Below are 20490 nucleotides of genomic sequence, written 5' to 3' on the forward strand. Positions count from 1 at the left end.
AACAAAGCATAGCATAGCAAAACATAGCATAGCATAACAAAGCATAGCATAGCATAACAAAACACAGCATAGCATAGCATAACAAATCAAAGAATAGGATAGCAAAACAAAACATAGCATAGCATACAGCATCACTCAGCACCACCACAGCATCACTCAGGGGCACCACAACGTCACTATGCAATACCACAGCATCACTGAACACCACAGCATCATTCGTTCGCCATCACAACATCACTCAGCGCCACCACATCATCAATCTGTGCAACCATTCAACAACTGGTTCAAATATGTTCTCACAATGTTTCAAGCTTTATTACAAAAGTAACAAAAAGATGTTAATATTCCACTTCTGTTCTTGGACTTTCGTCCCAGTAAAATACACTGAACATAATCTTCACAAAAGTTATTTACAAAAGTTTAAGCTATTGCCATTATAAATTACAATAACTTTTATTTAAGTATTCATTATTAAAAAAATATTAAAAGCCATTGTTATTTGTAATATCAATACATGTAAGTCACGTAAATACAACACATATTGCATTACAAAAGCTATAGGTGTCACATTTGCGAAAGTTATAACTATTGGCATTGTAAATGACAAAGCTATTAATTTTGCTATTTTCAAAAACAAAACATAAATAAAAAATGTGTCATTTACAAGACCAATAGCTCAAACTTTCCTAATGCGAGACCTATTGCATTGCAAAAGCTTGTTTTTCTTGTAGGCAGGGGATAGCCAATTATTCCCTGAGCATTACACACAGGCAGGACAAGAGGCAGGAGTTTTGTGATGATCTTTGAGTGTCCACCAGGTGTATTTCTAAATCAAGGACTGGTTTCTTGTACTTGTATTGTTTATGTACTGTTCTGTGTATTGTATTGTGAACTGTGTTTTGCATTTTTGGTGTTACATTACTAGATACTGTTTTGAATGTTTAATATTTCTTTGAAAAATGTGTTGCCTGATAAGATGACATGATAATAATGGCCCAATCGTGTTTGAAAAAAGTACAAAAAGAAGTCAAATAAAAACACACAGGCTTTAGAACAAAGCACTGAAGTCATGTATTATTAATAAAAAAAGATCTATCTGGACACTGTGTTTGTTAGTACAATTTAAGAGTGGTCTAGTCCAGATAGTGCACAGACCCAAGCCTTCCTTTTTCATAAGGTCTGTGAATGCGTCAGCATTAAGTCTCCACAAAGGAATCTTTGGTACAAGTCTTTGGAGTGAATATGTGAGAAGTGGGGAGTGAGCCGAGATGTAGCGGGCCAAATATTGTACATCTACCACTCTGTGGGCAGCAGTTGTGAGCTTGAAGAAGTAATCTAAGCGGTTGTGAGCCCCCGTGGCTACGGTGTAAAAGGAGTAAGCAATGTGTGTGTGCGGGTGCCATATATCAACAAGATTCAGGCTAGTCTGCACCTGCAGAAGGGCAGCGATCGTGCAGGGACCTAGTGTCTAGATGCGGGTGGAGACGTATCAATCCTACAGCCCTGTTGGCCATGTTCAAATGGTGGCACATCCATGGGTCATGTTACATCTTAGTTTAATTTCCATATGCTGGTATCTCAGGTCAAGGGTTCTGCCTGGTGGTGTCCAAGGGAGGCCCTGTGAGTTGCCCCCTACATTCAGCGTCCATCTTGAACCCTGCTATGCCCTTAAGATCATGACATGGACTGTCGGTGGACTGAAAAATCCCATGAAACGAGAGGCAGTCCTGGGGTTTGTGAAGTGCCATGCGCCAGATGTTCTGTTATTTCAGGAAACTCGTGTGCGAGGCATGTGATCTGTAGATCACATGCTTTGCATACTCCTGCCATCTAGTGTTGCGTCTGGATGTTTGCAAGTTGTTTTTCTTCGAAGAAGTCTTGCCAGTCACGAGGTAAGGTGATGCCTCCTTTCGGTGATAGTGCGCATGGGCATCGACTCCATTGTTGGTTTTTTTTTCCGCCATCTGGATCGGACGTGTGTTGCTGCGTTCCGTTGCGGAATTGGTCCTCGGGTTAACCTCGGTGCGCAATCCACTCTACCCTTGACTGTATTGTTTGTGAACGCGTTTCCTTTTCTCCGCAGTTCAACTGGACCATCAAGAAATTCCATTTTGATTGAAATTTCGCGGGTGGTCTGTCCTATCCGCATCGGTCCGGCTCCTTGTCGATGGAACTGATTTTGTTCAAATTCTGCCCCCTGTACCACGCAAAGTATCTGCGTACGGACCTACATCAGGTGTGTAACTTGTGTTTGTCCCCAGAACACAAAGAACAAGCTCTTCAGATTGAAGGGAACACTCTGTGATCGTTGGGCTCGATGTCGAGAGCGGCAGCAGTTAGATGACACACTGGATCTCTTCGGTGAAGACTCCGAGCAAGAGGAGGTCTCGGCGACCGAAGAAGGACAGGCTTCAGCTGCTTCTGACTCCGTATCAGAGTTGTAGATTGTCCTCGAGGGTAACAATGTGCCGCAGGGACAAGGGGACGCGAGTACAGAAGACTCCACCACCCACCGTCTCTAAAAAAAAAAAAAATCCAAGACTTCGGCACCACCCCTGCCTTTAGGCCAAGGTTGGCACCAAGAAGAGGTTTCTAGCGCTCAGCCTTCTGGCTCGGCACCAAAACACTCTGACAAGCCTTCCGGCTCGTGACTGAGTCGGCCAAAACCCACTTCCGAGCCGAAACCTTCAGGCTCTAAGCACAAAATGAGCTTGGAGACGAAACCTTTGGCACCAAAACCAAAGAAACATTCCTCGGAGCCGGATTCTTTAGCGCCGAAAGGACATTCTAGCTCAGCACCGAAAGCTTTGGTGCCGAAAACTAAAGAGCTGTCTGTACCGCAAGTGGATCCAAACATGGATGTTGTACCACCTAAGTCGGATCTGAAAAATCAATCCTGACACAGGGCATATTCCCGCTAAACCGCCATCCAAACACAAGCTTCCTGATAACAACAACTCTTATAAGAGTCCGTTGAAGAGGAAAGATGTGGGTACTAGTCCTTTCCACACATTACCATCTCCTACTCTTCCCTCTCCACCACAGCTTCATCCTTTACACATTACACCTAGTCAGTCTCCCTCTACCTCACTCTGATGCAGGTGATACTGATGATGATGACACACAGTTACCAACAGATCATTTGACAGATTATACAATTGATCCTCCACAGGATACAGACCCAGATTTGACCCTGCCAGACAATCTCCACCTGATGACAACCTATCATGTCAGGAGCACATTGCTAGAGTTGCACAGTACCATGGGGTGGAGCTCCATAAAGAGTCCTCAAAGGAGGATTTTCTCTTTGAAACTGTAGGAACACATAAGTCCAGTCAAACACTGCCTATGCTTAAGGGTATGTTGAGGCACACAGACCTCTTTAAAGATCCTGTATGTGCTTGAATCCTCACTCCTAGAGTAGATAAAAAATACAAACCTTTCCCCATTAGACCCTATTTTCATTAACGGCCAGGTACTACTTGACTCTATAGTAGTATCCAATGCTCGAAAGCGAGCTAATTCACAAGCATCTGGAGAGGCTCCTCCCCTTGATAGAGGCAAAACTGATTGATGCTTCAGGCAAACATGTAGCTGCACAAGCAATTAATCATTGGCGTATTGCTAACACCCAAGGTCTCCTAGAAAGATATTGGACGAAATAGAACAATTACTACAGTTTCTCCCCGAAGAGCATAAGGCCAAAGCTCCGGATTTAGTTCAAGAAGGTAAACTAATCTCCAACACTTTCATTAGATACGCTCTTAATGCGGCCGACAATGCAGCTAGACAGGTAAAGTCCAGCTATCCATTCTCCACATACCTTTCGACAAGAAACATCTTTTTGACCCTGAAGTTGATCAAGCACTCGAAAAAATGAAAAAAGACACAGATGTAGAGAAATCTATGAGAGCGCTTCAATCTCCCTCAAACAGAGGTTCCTTTCGGCGCTCCTTTTACAGGCGAGGGTCTAAGTCCACAGGGACAGACCAAAATACTTCTTCTTACAAAACTAATTCCCAATCATCTTTTACAAGAGGATTTTTCGGGGGAAGCTTCAGGGGAAATTGTCCCAGTGGCCAGAGGTAAAAACATCACACCCTTCTTCCCCAAATAAGCAGTGACTTCTCCACACTTGCCTCGGACTATTCCACACCTGTCGGAGGAAGACTTCAAGACTTTCTCCCAATTTGGGAAGCAATAACAACCGACAAATGGGTGATTGGAATTATCCAACATTGTTATTACATGGAGCTTACCAACAACACTCCAAACATTCCACCTCAATATCACAAATTGTCACCAGGCCACCAACACTTGCTTCAACAAGAAGTGCAATCTCTATTACTCCAAGGGGCTATAGCACCAGTCCCACTTCAGTACCAAGGGTCGGGGTTTATTCCCTTTACTTTCTAATTCCAAAAAGGACGTCTCATTAAGACATATTCTGGATCTCAGAGAGTTTAACAAATACATACTGTCAGAGCACTTTCACATGGTGACTCTTCAACAAGTACTTCCCCTTTTACAGCAAGGCGACTTTGTCTACTCTAGATCTGAAAGATGCCTATTTTCATATTCCAATTCATCCAGCTCATCGCAAATACCTCGGATTTGTGAAAGCATGCAAACATTACCAGTTCAAGGTACTTCCATTTGGCGTCACCACGGCCCCCCAGAGTGTTCACCAAATGTCTTGCAGTAGTAGCCGCTCATCTAAGGTGACAGTGTATCCATATCATCCCTTACATAGATGACTGGCTTATCAAGGCAGGCACTTACCAGAACTGTATTTTACACACTCAGGCAACAGTACACCTACTTCATCGGTTGTGTTTCACAATCAGTGCACATAAATCTTATCTGTGCCCTGCGTAAGTGCAGTTTTATCTAGGAGCTTCCCTCAACACACTCAACGTTCTATCCTCTCCCAATGTAGCTAGAATTCGCAATATTCAGTCCGCAATACTACAATTTCAACCCAATCGAACTTTACCAGCCAGAGTTTTTATGCAACTGCTGGGAATAATGGCATCCTGTGTTGCAGTCATACCTCACGCAAGGCTTCACATGCGTCCTCTTCAGGAATGTCTAGCGTGTCCGTGGAATCAATCACAGGATCAATTAACCGATCTAGTGTTGGCAGATGGCCACACCCATCGCTTTCTGCAATGGTGGAACCCTCAAAACCTATCAAAGGGGTGGCCCTTCACAGACTCAATTCCGCAGACTGTACTGACAGCAAACACATCTTTAATCGGTTGTGGTACCCATCTCCAACATCACACAGTAGAAGGGTTGTGGTCAAACAATCACAAACGTCTCCACATCAACTACCTAGAACTTCTAGCGGTGTTCCTAGCAGTCAAAGCTTTTCACACTCGCCTTCTAGACAAAACTGTCCTTGTCCGCACAGACATGACAGCGATGCATTATCTACAGCAACAGGGAGGGACTCACTCTCTCCAGCAGTCTCGCCTTGCACAAAGCATCTGGAATTGGGCAATTCATCCTTGGTACACCACCCTGTTAGAATGGTCAGTAGTTCCACATCAAAAGCTACATCTCACACCCAGTCTCCTCAATCAGGGCCATGGAGAAATCACACATCCAAATCCCAAAGAAATGGACCTAGTGATTTGGCTCCTGAAGTCATAGAGTTTGGTTATTTACAGCTACCACCAGACTATATGAATATTCACACAAGCTAAAACGCCTACTACTAGATCATGCAATGCAGCAAAATGGAAACAGTTTATCTTTTTTAACAGCAATATCGATCCGCTTGATGCTTCTTTACAGAACATCATTTGTTATCTGTTGCATTTACAGCAATCTGGATAGGCTTCACATCCATTCGTTTACACCTAGCAGCAATAGCTGCATGCTTGCAAAATAAACAACACTTATCTCTATTCAGAGTACCACTAATCAAAGCCTTCATGGAAGGATTAAAAAGGGTGATACCACCAAGAGTTCCCCCTGCACCAGAATGTAACTTAAACATAGTCCTTACAAGACTAATGGGTCCACCGTTTGAACCGATGCATAAATGTCAGTTACAGTTCCTCTCATGGAAGGTTGCCTTCCTCATAGCAATAACCTCACTAAGGAGAGTTGGTGAGCGTTCGGCATTAGCTACACAAGAGCCTTTCTTTCATCTTCACAAAGATAGGGTGGTTCTTCAAACCAATTCAAAATTTCTCCCCAAAGTAGTTTCTGCCTTTCATATCAATCAATCAGTTGAGTTACCAGTGTTTTTTCCTCAGCCTGATTCCGTAGCAGAAAGAGCTCTACACACACTTGATTGTAGATGAGCTATACTATAGTACGTATAAAGCACCAAAGACTTTCAAAAACAAAGCAACTATTTGTATCGTTTTCACCACCACACAAAGACAATGCCATATCTAAGTCTGGTATTGCTAGATGGATTGTAAAATGTATCAAAACATGTTATGCCAAACCAAAAAGAACTTTGATAATAGCCCCTCGAGCACATTCCACTCACAAAATAAAGGCTACTATGGCTTTCTTACGGAATATTCCCCTAGCCGACATCTGTATGGCAGCAAACTGGTCTATACCTCACACATTCACCAAATACTATTGTGCAGATGTGCTAGCGAGACAACAGGCAAATGTAGGCGAAGCAGTACTTAAAACACTGTTTCAAACAACTACAACCACTACAGGTTAGCCACCTCTTTGGGAGTATACTGCTATATAGTCTATGCAAAGCACGTGATCTACAGCTCACATGCCTTGAACGGATAATGTTACTTACTAAGAACAGAGGCTTACTGGTTAAGTAACATTATCCTTATGGGCACTAAGTTTTCAGTTCTGGCCATGTATGGTTATGAAAAGTATTTAATGTAGGTTATTCCAAGTGTTCAGCTCAGTGGTTATTCTCCTACACGAACAACTACCAATTGTGGTTTCTACACTGGGTCTGACACTCAGAGTGGCTAGATAACAGTTGAAGGGGTGATTGTGGGGCAAGCGTATAACCTTGGTGAGCTTATACATTCATCTCCTAGTTGTCAGGGCCTACTCTTGACACAGTGAAGTCTGTGATGTTACAGTTCCCTCATGGATGTGGTTGTCGGGAGAGACTTCAATATAGTGATAATGGGTGGGCCCCATCGAGGACAGTGAATGGAGGAAAGCCCTCCTTGCACAGAGGGAGCTGGCGACCTAGTCTAGTCTCCGCTCAGTTCAATTGAAATGTTTACATATTACTTTTCTGATGTTGTTGCAGATGTGGATGGCAGGGTAGCACTTCTCATCATATTGGGAACAGAAGGTTGAGGAGGGTGCTGACTTCTTCCATGTAGTTTGTTCTTACTCAATGATTGTAAATTACAGGGTATTATTACTCATCCTATATAGCCCTTCTTGGTTTACTGGAGGATCTGATGGGAATATGGGGGAAACGATCTTTGGTTGGTCCAGGGACACTGATCGCAAAAAGGGACATCACCCAGGTGTGGAACTCTGCTAATCTGCCCTTATTTTTGACGTGGCGCGAGGCAATGGACTGGTGGACAAAATGAAAGGAACTCATCTATGTGGCACGAGGATGTCCCCACAAACATAAGATCTGTGTATGTTTCTTATTAGAGCTGTACTTGACTGCTTGCACTGGAATATTCACTGTTTTAATGAAAAAATAAATGAAAATTTGATTATTGAAAAAAAGCTGGAATGCAGTCAATTAGGCTTTGTGCATGTTTGACAGACTCACAGTAAAGAGTTTGGCATCTCTATTTAATAGGACTGTTGGGTAGAAAGAGGGCACATGGTCAAGTACTTTTCGGTTTGGTTTAGACCACTATCGACGCCTCACTGACTGAGTCTGCTGTCAATCCTGACACCAGATTGAATTTTCCATCTGGCCTGGCTTCTTTCCAGAATCACCTGTAGCAGATACCCAGACTGTGTCAGATTCTCCGGAAGGCAGATCTGCTCTTTAAGTAAAGTCAACAGAAAGGGCTTTTCTAAATCTGCTGGAAGACAACAGCAACCGCTACAGGCAACACATTTCAGTGTTTTCAAGACCAGTTCTAAGTGAATGGGAGTAACCTTGATGACAGCAATGGGACTAGTGCTGATAATTAAAATAGCGCTGATGGTACCAATGGGACTAGTACTCCTCACAACAATGAGAATAGCACCAATGATAACAATGGGACTAGTGCCCATGACAACAATGAGAATAGCGCTGATGATACCAAAGGGACTAGTGCCCATGACAACAATGAGAATAGCGCTGATGATACAAATGGGACTAGTGCCCATGACAACAATGAGAATAGCGCTGATAACAATGGGACTTGTGCCGATGCCAACAATGAGAATAGCACAGATAATCATGGGACTAGTGCCGATGAGAACAATGAGAATAGCGCTGATGATACCAATGGGACTAGTGCTGATGCCAACAATGAGAATAGCACTTATGATAACGATGGGACTACTGCCGATGCCAACAATGAGGATAGCACGGATGATACCAATGGGACTAGTGCCCATGACAACAATGAGAATAGCACTGATACCACTGATGGGACTAATGCCGAAGCCAACAATGAGCATAGCGCTGATGATAACAATGGGACTAGTGCTGATGCCAACAATGAGAATAGTACTGATAATACCAATGGGACTAGTGCCGATGCCAACAATGAGAATAGCACTGATAACCATGGGACTAGTGCCCATGACAACAATGAGAATAGCGCTGATGATACCAACAAGACTAGTGCCGATGACAACAAGACTAGTGCCGATGACAACGAGACTAGTGCCGATGACAACGAGACTAGTGCCGATGACGAGGAGACTTGTGCCGATGACAACAATAAGAATAGCGCTGATGATAACAGGACTAGTGCAGATGGCAAAACTGCATGATTAAGAGACTGTTACTCGGGGTCCTCACTGCTCATTCATAGGAGACACTGTCCTAGACTCACATGCCTCTCATCAGTGTTCACACTGGTCTTTAACCATATTCCTCCAACAGATTCTAGCACATTATTACAGGTTAATATGTTCCTTGTGAGGCCTCCTGACTCCTGCCATTGGGATTTAAGTTCTGCCACTATGTTGATTATAATTCCAGTGCTGGTTCTGATCTCACTCAACCTCTGAGGGCATTGGTGAAGAAAGGTGAGGTTTGTTTTGTCAGAGGAGCGTCGAAGAGCCTTTGTGGATATTAAATGCATTGTTGTTGGTGTTCTGTTAAAACCCTCTCACCATCATGACGAAACAATTGTACTTACTGATGCCAGGGCATATTGTTTACGAACTGGTTTGATTCAGGCCACGGATGAGTTTGAGAGTGTAGTGGCATATATGTCGCGTACTCTGAAGGGGGGCTGAGGGCACCTGTTCTTCCATAGAGAAGGAAACATTGACCTGTTGACAGAGTACAGCTATTTAGGAATTCCTTTTGGTGTATCGCTTCGAACTGATGATAACCTTTTTAGGGACTTGTTTTCAATGCTAAGTGGATATTCTTGCTCCTGGAGTATTCTTTCAACATTACGCATGTACCCAGAACAAAAAAAAAACGTTAACGGTGACTGTTTATCCAGACTTCCTCTGGAAGCAGAGAGCTTTGTGGTGTAAGATGAATGGTTAATTGCCCTAAATACAGTAATTACGCCATTTCTCTCTCTCTTTTTTTGGCTCAATTTGAGTTTAATAATTTTTAGCTAGTTGAGGCCTCACTTGCCCAAAATGTATTCATCCCAGCCTTCCACTGTATATTTGCAGGGAGTGCTGTGTGTGTGGCTTTTTTTTAAAAGTTTTTATTTATGGAGGATCCTAAAGGTATTTTGTTATATATGTGGATGTGATCATAACATAGATCCTAAATGCAGGGGGTGGTGTTTGTGTGGCTTTTTTTTATTAAGATCTTTATTTATGGAGGATCCTAAAAGTATTTTTTTCTATATTTTTATGAGGATGTGTGCATAATATATAGATCCTAAAGGCTTTGTAGCTGCTAGTCTAACATGATGTGAGACTTGGAGACTTTCACAGGGCAGCGCGACTCTTTAAGGGTGAAGGTTCTTGGTACTCGTGGCCCTTGTGGCCACAGATGTTTTGTTGCATGACTTGACATTTGTGCTGGAATCTAATCCTCAAATCATCTGAAATCCTGGCAGGGGAGGGAGGGTGGGGGGAGGTCTTTTTGATGGACTGTTCCTGAAACCTGTCCCTAGTAGTCCAGGTCTAAGTTATGATGACAAACTCGACCACTCCAAGGTGGCTGTGGCATAGAATCGCTGGTAGCAGTCTTCCAGTGGTCTCCAACTACGGTGACTAGGCGTCCCAGATTTTGGCCGGACAGTCCAGGGTTTTCACCAGGTATCACGGCAGATTAAGGCAATTTTGGTTCATGTCCCGGTTTTTAGAAGGGGTTGACTGAAAGCAGTGAGAGGTGCTTATTGGGTGTTCTGAAGTTTGTGCTAGTTACCAGCTGTTATAAGTAAACAATTTAACAGGTATGATGCTGATTTTCGAAATTTCATTTTATTTATTTTCTTAGTGCTTCTTCTGTGTTCCTGTGTTGATAGGATTTGTCATTCTGCACAGCACCGTTGATTTAAAATTGTAGTCCTTCTATTTTTAGGTCTTGGCCTGGCGAAAGCAGCGCATGCGCTGCTCTGCCAGCAGATGTCTTAAATATATGTACAATACCACTCGTATCAGACATGTTTAAGATACGACCTAACATTTCTGAGAAATGTCAAGGGCAGTTTGTGGTTAAAAGGGCATGTATCTCTGCTGAAGTCCTTGCAACTTGCAGATCATATGTCTCTTTGGCCGAGGTCAATGGCACAGTTTTTTGTAAAAGAATGGCTTTCATTCTGCTTAAAGTATCAATTCGTATAGAAGAGATGTTCAGTGAAGGCCATAACGGCGACTCCCGGTCTGTCTTGGTTTTTGGAAACAATACTTGCATACAGCAAATGACCCTGGCTGACAGTTAGGAGATAGGCTAAACCTAGCAACATGCCACAGCAGCTGTGATCATTCAACATGAGGTAACTTCCATTATAAAGTTGTCCAAAAATTGGATCAGTCACTGCAGCTGGTGAACCTTGCAGGTGGCAGGATAAGTTGTCGGAGGAACCATCAGAGGCCCTGTGTAAGTTTATACCCTGACAGAGAGAGCCCCTTAGTGTGTTTTCACAACTTTTACCACTAAGAAACACTTCCTTACCCCCTCTCCAACATCTGTGTGTATATGGTAATTCCCAGGATGTCTTGATGTTTTCTTTACTCAACCTTTCATATAGGCCTGTTGGTGTACGTTTTAAGCAATACTGAAAATGGAAAATTGTAACAGGCAAAGTGATTGTACCATGTATTATCCATTCAATGGCTGGCTTTTCAGCTACTGTAAACGTCAATCTTTCCAGTTTTTCAATGCTCAGCACTGTATAGTCAGCTCCCCTCTGTGCCAGTTTGATCTGTTCATCAGTGAGATTGAATTCTGAAAACAGTGACGTGGTGTTAATTAAACCCCGCAGCACATAGCCTGAATGAAGGTTTTGTAACGTCCAGCCTAATAGCATTATAGAATGTAGTTGTGACTGATTATGTTGCAACATGACAAGTCCTGCTCCATTATGTCTATGGCAAAAGATACTATGCTGTCCAAAGAACATATCCTGGGAGACGGTAGTTAACCCATTGTCAACTACAGAGAGAGATTTCTCTAAATTATTACGATCATTTTCTCGTATTCGTTCTGCAGTCTCTGCTTGCGTAATCTTCCATGCTTCATTATATAGTGTGGCAGGGTATGCTCAGACGTGAGTCCCTTGTTCACTTGGCCACTGGATTCAAGATAGCCTGGCTGATGAGGATTATGAATCCGAAACCGGTCCCAGGATGCTTGTTTCGGTCCAGGGAAGACATGGCTTGGCAGTTCGGGCTGGACTGTTCCCACGAGGCACAGGGTCAGACTGATTTGCATATAGCCATGTCTGAACTGGGGTGGCTGAGTGAACTAAAGAATGTTGATGGATTAAACCCAGATCAGTTGACTGGGGGTGAGTGTTTGATTTGTTCAAACGCTCCGTCCATCATCCCCTTTTGTATCTCATTATATAGAACGTAGATACTGGCGGTATTAAACGTTTATGATGCGGTTTAGTAGGTCCTTGTAAGAAGTCCCTCAGACAACGTCATCTTTAAGTAAAGATAAGTGTTGTTTTACTTCCTTTAGTGTAGACTTTTGTAGCCATTCCAGGCACAGTTTCCCTACACTGTATGAGGTTACTATTCCTGGATGCTTTCTCTGAACATATCTTGCATCTGCCCTAGTGAATTTGAACCCTTGTGTCTTATTCAGGAATCTATCTTGACAGGTGTTTGTGTCTGTGGGCCAGATTAACAATTTTTTCCAATTTGGATCTGTTCTGTTGTGAAGCAAAATAGTATGTACGTCAACCACCCCCTCTGAAGTGTTACTACTGTCAGGTGTAGGTATGGACAGTTTGTTTAACTCCTTGATCTTGGATAACCCAAGACAGGATGTCTGTTGAACAGTGTCATTCAAAAACATTATTTGTTCTGGGATAATGCAGGCTCTGAACAAGGCTTCTAAACCCTGCACCTGCAAATCTTTTGCGCCCCAGACAGTTTTTGTCTCAATGTTGTCCTTCCAAAAGTCAAATCCTAATGAAAACAGCTGAGCCTAAAAGGCCATAGAATAAATTTGCTTGGTATTTGTATATATACCTTCATTCCTGTCTTATTAACATTTTTAAAGTAAAATGATTCTGGATTCGAAACATTAAAACCTGAAAAATATGGAAATTTGTCATAAAATGTTTTTGATCTACCCTTTGGTGGCATAGGACAATGTTCCCATTGGTTATGAGTTAATACATTTCTAGAATTTGCAGATTTATGCTAGAAATGATGACCATAATGATTATAACAATACATTTGTTCATAATTTGATGAACCTTCTAAGTATTCATGATTTGTCAATTTTGCAGACATTTCTAAATCTGACATCATATTATAAATAGTCTCGAAGTCCCAATCATCAGAAAAGGTACTAGATAAAACAAAGTCATGCAAGGAAATCTTGAACTGGTGTGGAATCTTCAACAGCTCCGCAGGACCAACGATGTCATAATCAGTTCTGACCCAAGCTATACCCGCTGGTATAGGAACGGCTGTGATGTTCACTGATGACAAGTCTCTATGTTCACGATGAAATTATTTGTGTGGCTTGAGGAGTAAGTTGATGTTCTTACTTGCTGTGTCCTTTTTAACATATCTTCCATTTATCAGCATTCCCAAAGTTATTACAAGAGTCAACCAAAGTAAAAGAAAAAGTGCACCCAACACATGGGTGAAACCAGATAAGTATTTTCCAAGTGATCAAAACGTTCTGTTGCTTGTTCTTTAAAAGTTATTTTAGCTGGCGTCGTTTCAGGCTCACTGGGATCCTCGGAAAACGTATCAAAGTTAATGAAGTAGCCAGAGGCAATTCTGTCAATTGTAGGGATTGCATCAGGATTCGTTGAAATCGCTAGAACCACTTGATCACGTGTTACCTTTGTATAGTCAGATGCTATTTCATTGTAGATCGGCGTTTCTTGACGAACTGTTATTTGGGTCTCAAGAGGCACAAGTTCCATGGCTTAGTTGCATAGTCCTTCTTTTCGCACTGCAGATTCTTCAAAGGTGATGAGTCTCAGTTTGAACCTCTTGGATAATAGCCAGATTCTGCTACATCTTTGGAGTCCACTTGGCCTACTGCTTATGATCGGCCACATGATGTGGTTTTACCAGGTCGATGGACACAAACCTGTTCTCCTTTTTACCAGCAAGGGGTGGCAGCAATACTGTTCTTGATCCGTGGATAGCTAGGACAGGTACTGGTTGTCTGTAAGAAGGCCCAAATTCCTTCTTGTCTGCGATCTTTTCTCTGACTAGATCCCCAATCTTTGGAATCCAGACAGGCCTTGCTGGGACGGATGGTTTTTCTTCAGTGGTTGTTGGCCTCAGGAGTACGGTACTTTGGCTTTTTCTTATTTCATTGAAGTCCTGCAAAACAGCCAAACAATCTTTGATATCAAAGGGTTTTTGTTCTACCACTAAAGTGTGACAATTGAGATCTGAAATAATCATTCTTGGTCCAAAAAGGAGTTCATATGGAGTGATTCCCCCTAGAGAACTTCTTGGCAGATTATTAAGACTACGTTGGACACTAAAACCCTAGCTGTTATAGATTGCTTTATGTCCCGGTTTTTTCTCTTAACTACTGAATTTCCTTCAGGATGGAATGGACTGGAGTACCGAAATGCAACGCCCAATTTGGCCATGGCCTCCTTGTAAGCTTGAGAGCTAAACGCAGGACCCTGGTCAGAATGTAGCGTGCTGACTGTGTATGTGCCGATAAAGACTCGCAAATCTTTTATAACAGTTCTGGCTTCAGCCGAGCGCTGGGGCCACATCCAAATGAATCTTGTGCAGGAATCTACTGCGACCATGATATATTTATAGTTCCCATCCTTCTGTAAGGGACCGCAGTGATTCAGGTAAACGCAAGCTAATGGTTTATCCAAAATTAACAGGGGCTTCTGCACAGGACTTTTCACTGTAGAGACTTTCATATTTTGACAGATTTCACATTCCAAAACTTAGTTTCTGGTCTGTTTCCTCATGCACGGCCACCACTATCTCTGTTTTAATAACGACACTGTGACGGAAACACCTGCGTGTGCAGAGGCAAGCCCTTCATGTGCTGCTAAGATTAGTCCTAATCTATATACCATGTTTGGAATTTCTATACCTCGCTCCAGGGATTTGAGCAAACGGATCATTATTTGCATCAGTTATATATGTGTATTTGAGTGGAAAGCCTTTCGGTAATGTTTTACCACTGTCTTTGCTTGAAGCATTGACAGCTTGCATAATTTCGCTGTCTATTTTTGTTTTTGAACAAGTGATTGCAGCTACGGAAGCCGTTTGTACAGCTGCCTTCGCAGCTTCATCAGCCAATGAATTCCCTGCAACGTGAGCCATCACTTTGATGACTCACAGTATTTGTCACATGAGCCTTTTGTAGTTCTTGTCGTAAGTGAACTACTTGTTCCCAAAGCAACTTATGCTGGATTGTGCCACCTTTTGCAATCTTTGAAACCGTTTTGAATCCAGTTCTGCAAGTATTCATTGTAAGATTGAACACAATAATACGAATCACACACTATGAGTGTGGGGAATTTGCAATCAGTATTTTCAGGTGCCATCTTGAATGATTGTAGTTCAGCTCGCTGAGCTGTACAATCTCCTCGAGATTGAGATTTAGTGACCCTAGGTCGGAATTTGCCATCGCGCCAGCGACCTTTAACAATCGCGCACGCAGCACTATAAGCTTGTTTACCCCACGTAGCGGGTTGGGCTGATCCGTCAGTATAAATTATACATTCCTACAGCTCTAGAGGCAGAATCTCAGTAGGCAGAGGACATTCTTGTTCATATTGTAGAAATGCTTGTGTTTTCAAGTAAGGGTCAAAAACATATTCAACGTCTGTTGCAGCAAGAGAATTAACTCATTGTATCCATCTCGGATGTAAAGCTTTTGCATTTGCAATACTCGCTTTCGTCACTGCCTCTAAGGCAGGTACAGGAGTAATGACCATAATGCGCTTACCCTGTGCCAGGGCTCTCTTTTGCTACTGCAGTTTGAACCGCTGCCAGAATTTTCTCTGAAGTGAATTTAATTTCTGCTTGTGTGTACAAATGTGATTTGTAAGCTATTGGTACTTGTTCTCCTTCATTAAAGGTTAAGTACGTGAATCCGCATTGTCCTGGAATGATTCGGATTACTAAGTTGCGTATGTTTGCGCGTGTTTGCAAATGTGTTGTTGCTAACATGTCTGTTTGCAATGAACGCAACATTTTTGTGTTTTTGAATCCAATTAAACTGTTTTAAAATCAGGTTTGATTAATTTGTCGAGAGGTTTAACCCTTTCTGCGTAATTCTGAATGTATGTTCTTCCGAAATTCCGGAAACCTTGAATCGACTACGTTTTTCTGCGTTTTTGGAAGTTGGAGCAGCGCACATTTCTCTAGAAAGTTTACTGCCAGGCTTTTGCCTTCACTTGATAATTCATATCCTAGAAAAAGGACGTTTAAATGGGCAATTCTCGATTTCTTAAAATTGAATTTGTACCCTTCTGAGGCGAATCCAAGTATAATGGTATTCACTCTGTTCAAGTGCCTGTCCAAGTCATCCTCTGTTAGATAGATGTCATCGACATATAATAATGCTTCATCATCATAGGTTTGTAGTAACTCTGGCTGAAAATAACTCTGGACTTTTCTTTAATCCCTGGGGGAGATGACAGAAGTGACTTGTGTCCCTATTATTGAGAAAGCGGTCAAATACCTACTATCTGGTGCAATGTTTTTCACAGAAGAAACCGTAAGAAATATCTAATGTGGTTTTATATTTTTTACGCACAATGTTATGTATTAGTGCTGCACTGTGTGCATTTTGTACTCCAAAAAGTTTTGCAACAAGAGTTTAGATGTCTGTAAACTAGACGATATGTATTTTCTGGTTTGGAGACGGGATGAAGGAGAGTAGGGTCTTCTTCCTATGGTCACCCCCACTTTTTGCTGTGATTTTCTGTTTGTTCGACTTTAGACTGGCTGTGGCCCTGCTAATCAGGACCACAGCCTAGCTGTTATCTCTCTAAATTGATACCATGTACTTTAGGTACATACCAGATTGGGTATTGGGTCACCTCTGTGAGTCCCTGTATAGTGAACCATAGGTGCCTAGGGCATAGGTGCATCCAAGGCCTACCAGGGGCTGCAACATGTATTATTCCACCGCTGGCTGGCCCTCCAAACTGACACCACAGGTCTGTTCACACAGGTCGGCATAGTCCTAACCAAGGGTCTCAGAAAGTGATCCACAAAAGTTCTTTGACATATTTCTGCCTATGTGGTTCCATTACTTACTAGGCCGGCATTTGTGGTTAGTAAGTTGCACTATGTATATTACATTTTGCCACTCGAATTAGACACACGAGTCTCAATGTCTCAACTGACAAAAATTTTGAATGGATTTTTATCTGCATTGCGTGCTAGGTCTATTTTTTCTCAAGAAGTTCTCTTTAGAATTGAATTTCACCAGGGGCAAGTTTTTGTTTTAAACAGCAGGATGATTAGTAAGTTATCAGGCAATTTATTCAGTAGGCAACCTACGCTGTATGCCAATTCTATTAATTTTCTCTCTACCTGATCTGTATAATGGCAATACATGCTATCCATTACTATCAGTATCAGATTTTTCAATCATTCCTTCTTTCAACAGAGCGTTGCCTCACGCCCTGAGCGGTTGCCAGGAGCGGTGAGTACCCTCCCGATTTGACACTGGTAAGGATCTTCTTCCTCAAATGTAAAGCCCATTGCTTTTGTGAGGGCTTATTTTAACACATATTCTGAATTGATGTGGTGTTTGAATATATATTGTGGTTTAGACCGATTTTCATATTTACACTAAAAAAAATTCTTTTAACATCTTTCTTTAACAGGAGTGCGACACCTATGTCCTGGTGCCATCAAATGTAGAGTACAGGTACAAGGTTGTATCGCTCAATATAAATTTTCTTTATCCCTTTTATGTGCAGTAGTTAGATCTAGGTCCTGAAGAAAGCCGTTATATATGGCTGAAACATGTCAACCGCATTGGTAGCGCGCTTACGCCGCTATTAAGGGCGATTTTCTGCACTTTTTTATCCCTTGGTACCATAGGATATCGATTAAACATAATTTTCCTTTGGTAATCAATTTTAATTCACTTATCACTACACTGCACTACACAGTCACCATATTTTGGCATGCTTCTTTGACTTCAGATTCATTTTTATCTATGAGCCCCTCCTGTATGACAACAAGGAGGTTTAGCTCCTTGGTTGCACCAACATGCAGCCGAGAAAAGATTCCCAAATGATGAAGCATATCACATTGGGGACTGATGGGAATTTATTCTCTTAATTGAGATTCTTTCCATTTGAGATTACCTCCTGTTTTGTGTACTTTTGTCAGTCGGTCTTAACCCTAAAGTTTTTTCCTTTTTCTGTCTAGACCAGTGGATTTTTTGTTATTGGTGTACGTGGATAGGGGATTCATCCGTGCAGGTCTGTAAATATCCCTTGGACCCTTTTTCCTACCGGTTACTGTATTATAATGATGTTTTCGCCATGTGGGGCGGTCAGTCTTATTCAGCTAGAAGAATTTCATAACCCTGAGAGAGCCGCTCCCAAAAGAGTGCTCTAATCTTTCTAGTTATGTCCCCCTCCATACGGAGTGTTACTTCATATAACTTATGTGGGACACTAACCCTGGTATCTGCAGTTTCAACTTGGATGTACTCATTCAAGTCCACTGTCTCCAGATGATCCATCAAGTTCTTGTGAGCTATGGTGACTTCTGCTGTGCTGTTCAACATTGTCTGAGCCCATTCCCCGTTCTTGAGTTGTGTCCTCAAGATCCTCGGCATGTCTGATTTTTAGACTGCTACCTTCTTTTTGGTGAATTGAGTTTTCTTATTTTTTGGAACGTGCTGGTCGTCTTTGGACTTTACGCGTTCTTCCTTTTGTTCTGATCGTCCTCTTCTTTCGGATTTCATGTGAGGAAGTCTTAAAGGTACGAAAGGAACGTGTATCAGTATCTTGATATCTATCAGGTTTTCTCAAATTAAACCTATTCCTGAGGTTATACCTCCTTTCAGAGGGCTCCTTTTGAGGAGACCTACATGTGAATTGAGAACACTTCTCTTTAGAAGTTTCACCAAAATGGGGTCGCACACTGCTAGTACACCAGCGGGATCACCCCTAAGGACCATGGTGACGCTGGTGTACTAGCAGTGTGCGACCCCATTTTGGTGAATGTTTATGCTCCTTGGAGCTTTGAGCTGACGAGCTCGGGACCCCGCACCTGCGCGCCTTTGTGTGGTACTATACCCGGTAATATTTGGCAGCACGCAGCAACCCCAGAAGATAAGAAGATGGCCTAATCCCTGCTGATGAGGGGTAAATACCCCGAAACACGTGTACAGGGATGGCGAAGATTTGAAGATACGCGAGAATTCGAAAGAAGATGCATCGCAGAGAACGGTACTACAGTCACCATGGTCCTTAGGGGTGATCCCGCTGGTGTACTAGCAGTGTGCGACCCCATTTTGGTGACTTCTCTTTAGAAGTTTGTTTACTGTTTTCACACTTCTTTTTACGGGAAGTAGGAGTGTTTTCAATAAAGACCTTTTCAGGGCTTTCTGTCAGTTGTGGTTTCACAGGTTTACCACCCAAACTGCCTCCACCTAGTTCTTCATAGGATTTTTCAATTATTCTGGCTAGTTCTTTAGGTTGGTCAGTTACATCAAATTCTCTTAACTTTTGGCGGATCGCCACTGATGCTGCTTCACCTTCAATATTAGCTAATATTATTGTTGAGACCTGCTTGAAATCCTTCAATAATTTCATACCTAGATTTAAAGCAGGCTCTGCCCCGTATTCATTTTGAATCTGTTTCAGGATGTCTGGTATAACCGCCATTGACGGGACACCATGTGTTTTGGTGTAGATTGTAGCAAAGACTGTACCCCAAGTGTCGGAGTCCTCCAGGTGTGGTGCGATCCCCATAGGTAAACAGATTATTAGAATTCTGTTTTTCTCATGAGGGGTAGTATCAGGAAATACTGCCTCGATTTGAGTAATATTTTTAGCTATCCAGAATGGAATTTGTTCCTGTTTTGCGGGTAATTTACCAATGACTGATTGTATAGTCTGTGGTGTAATTTTATTTGTGTTCTCCTGGTAAGGGGTGTGTTGTGGAATCCTTATAGGAGGTTGGACTGTTAGAGTCCGCATGACATATTGAACCAATTGTCTATAGATTTTGATTAGTTGTGTGAGTTGAACTAATAGTTTCTCATCTGTCATTTCTTCAGTGGCAGGATGTGGTGTATAGCTGGCTAATACCGGCCATGTTGCTCCTGATTGGCCGAGCCTGGTAATGTGATTTATATGATTTAGGGCACCTTTAAACCAGAGCGCAGGCTCTTGGTATGTTAGTGGAATTTCAATTTTGCAGCGTGAATCTTTCTGGATTCACTATGCTGTGCATTATTCCGCGGTCTTGTGGTTGGGTCCGGATTCGTAGTCTTTTCTTTGTTTTTCTTTGTTTTATTTTTTTTGTAGCCCAGGTGGGCGTCGGCGTCACACCTCCTTGGGTGCATTTCCGGTGACGTCGGCATGCTTCCTGCGGAAGCTCCCACTCTTGGGCGCCATTTTCAGATTCTTTTTTTCCTCGGTCGGGTCTGGATCGTTCCCGTTTGGGCTCCAGACATTTTTGGAGAAAGAAGAAGGAAAATACAGAAATTAGAAAGAAAAGTCATCTGAAGACTCCAGGAGACTTCATCGACGAGGA

General features: G+C 42.4%; 1 protein-coding gene across 2 annotated transcripts in view; it reads left to right on the plus strand.

Annotated features, from left to right (window-relative positions):
* The window catches only part of MSANTD2 (Myb/SANT DNA binding domain containing 2), a 1072267-nt gene that overhangs the window by 337941 nt on the left and 713836 nt on the right, over positions 1 to 20490 (plus strand). Inside the window, exon 3 of one of the 2 annotated variants that reach the window (XR_013608798.1) lies at positions 17375 to 17436. The exons of the other annotated variant lie outside the window; for it this stretch is intronic. The gene's annotated coding sequence lies outside the window, so the exon portion shown is untranslated. The remainder of the gene's footprint in view (positions 1 to 17374; positions 17437 to 20490) is intronic. 2 annotated transcript variants of the gene reach the window in all.

This window comes from Lissotriton helveticus, chromosome 3_1, assembly GCF_964261635.1.
Source record: "Lissotriton helveticus chromosome 3_1, aLisHel1.1, whole genome shotgun sequence".
Lineage (NCBI taxonomy): Eukaryota > Metazoa > Chordata > Amphibia > Caudata > Salamandridae > Lissotriton > Lissotriton helveticus.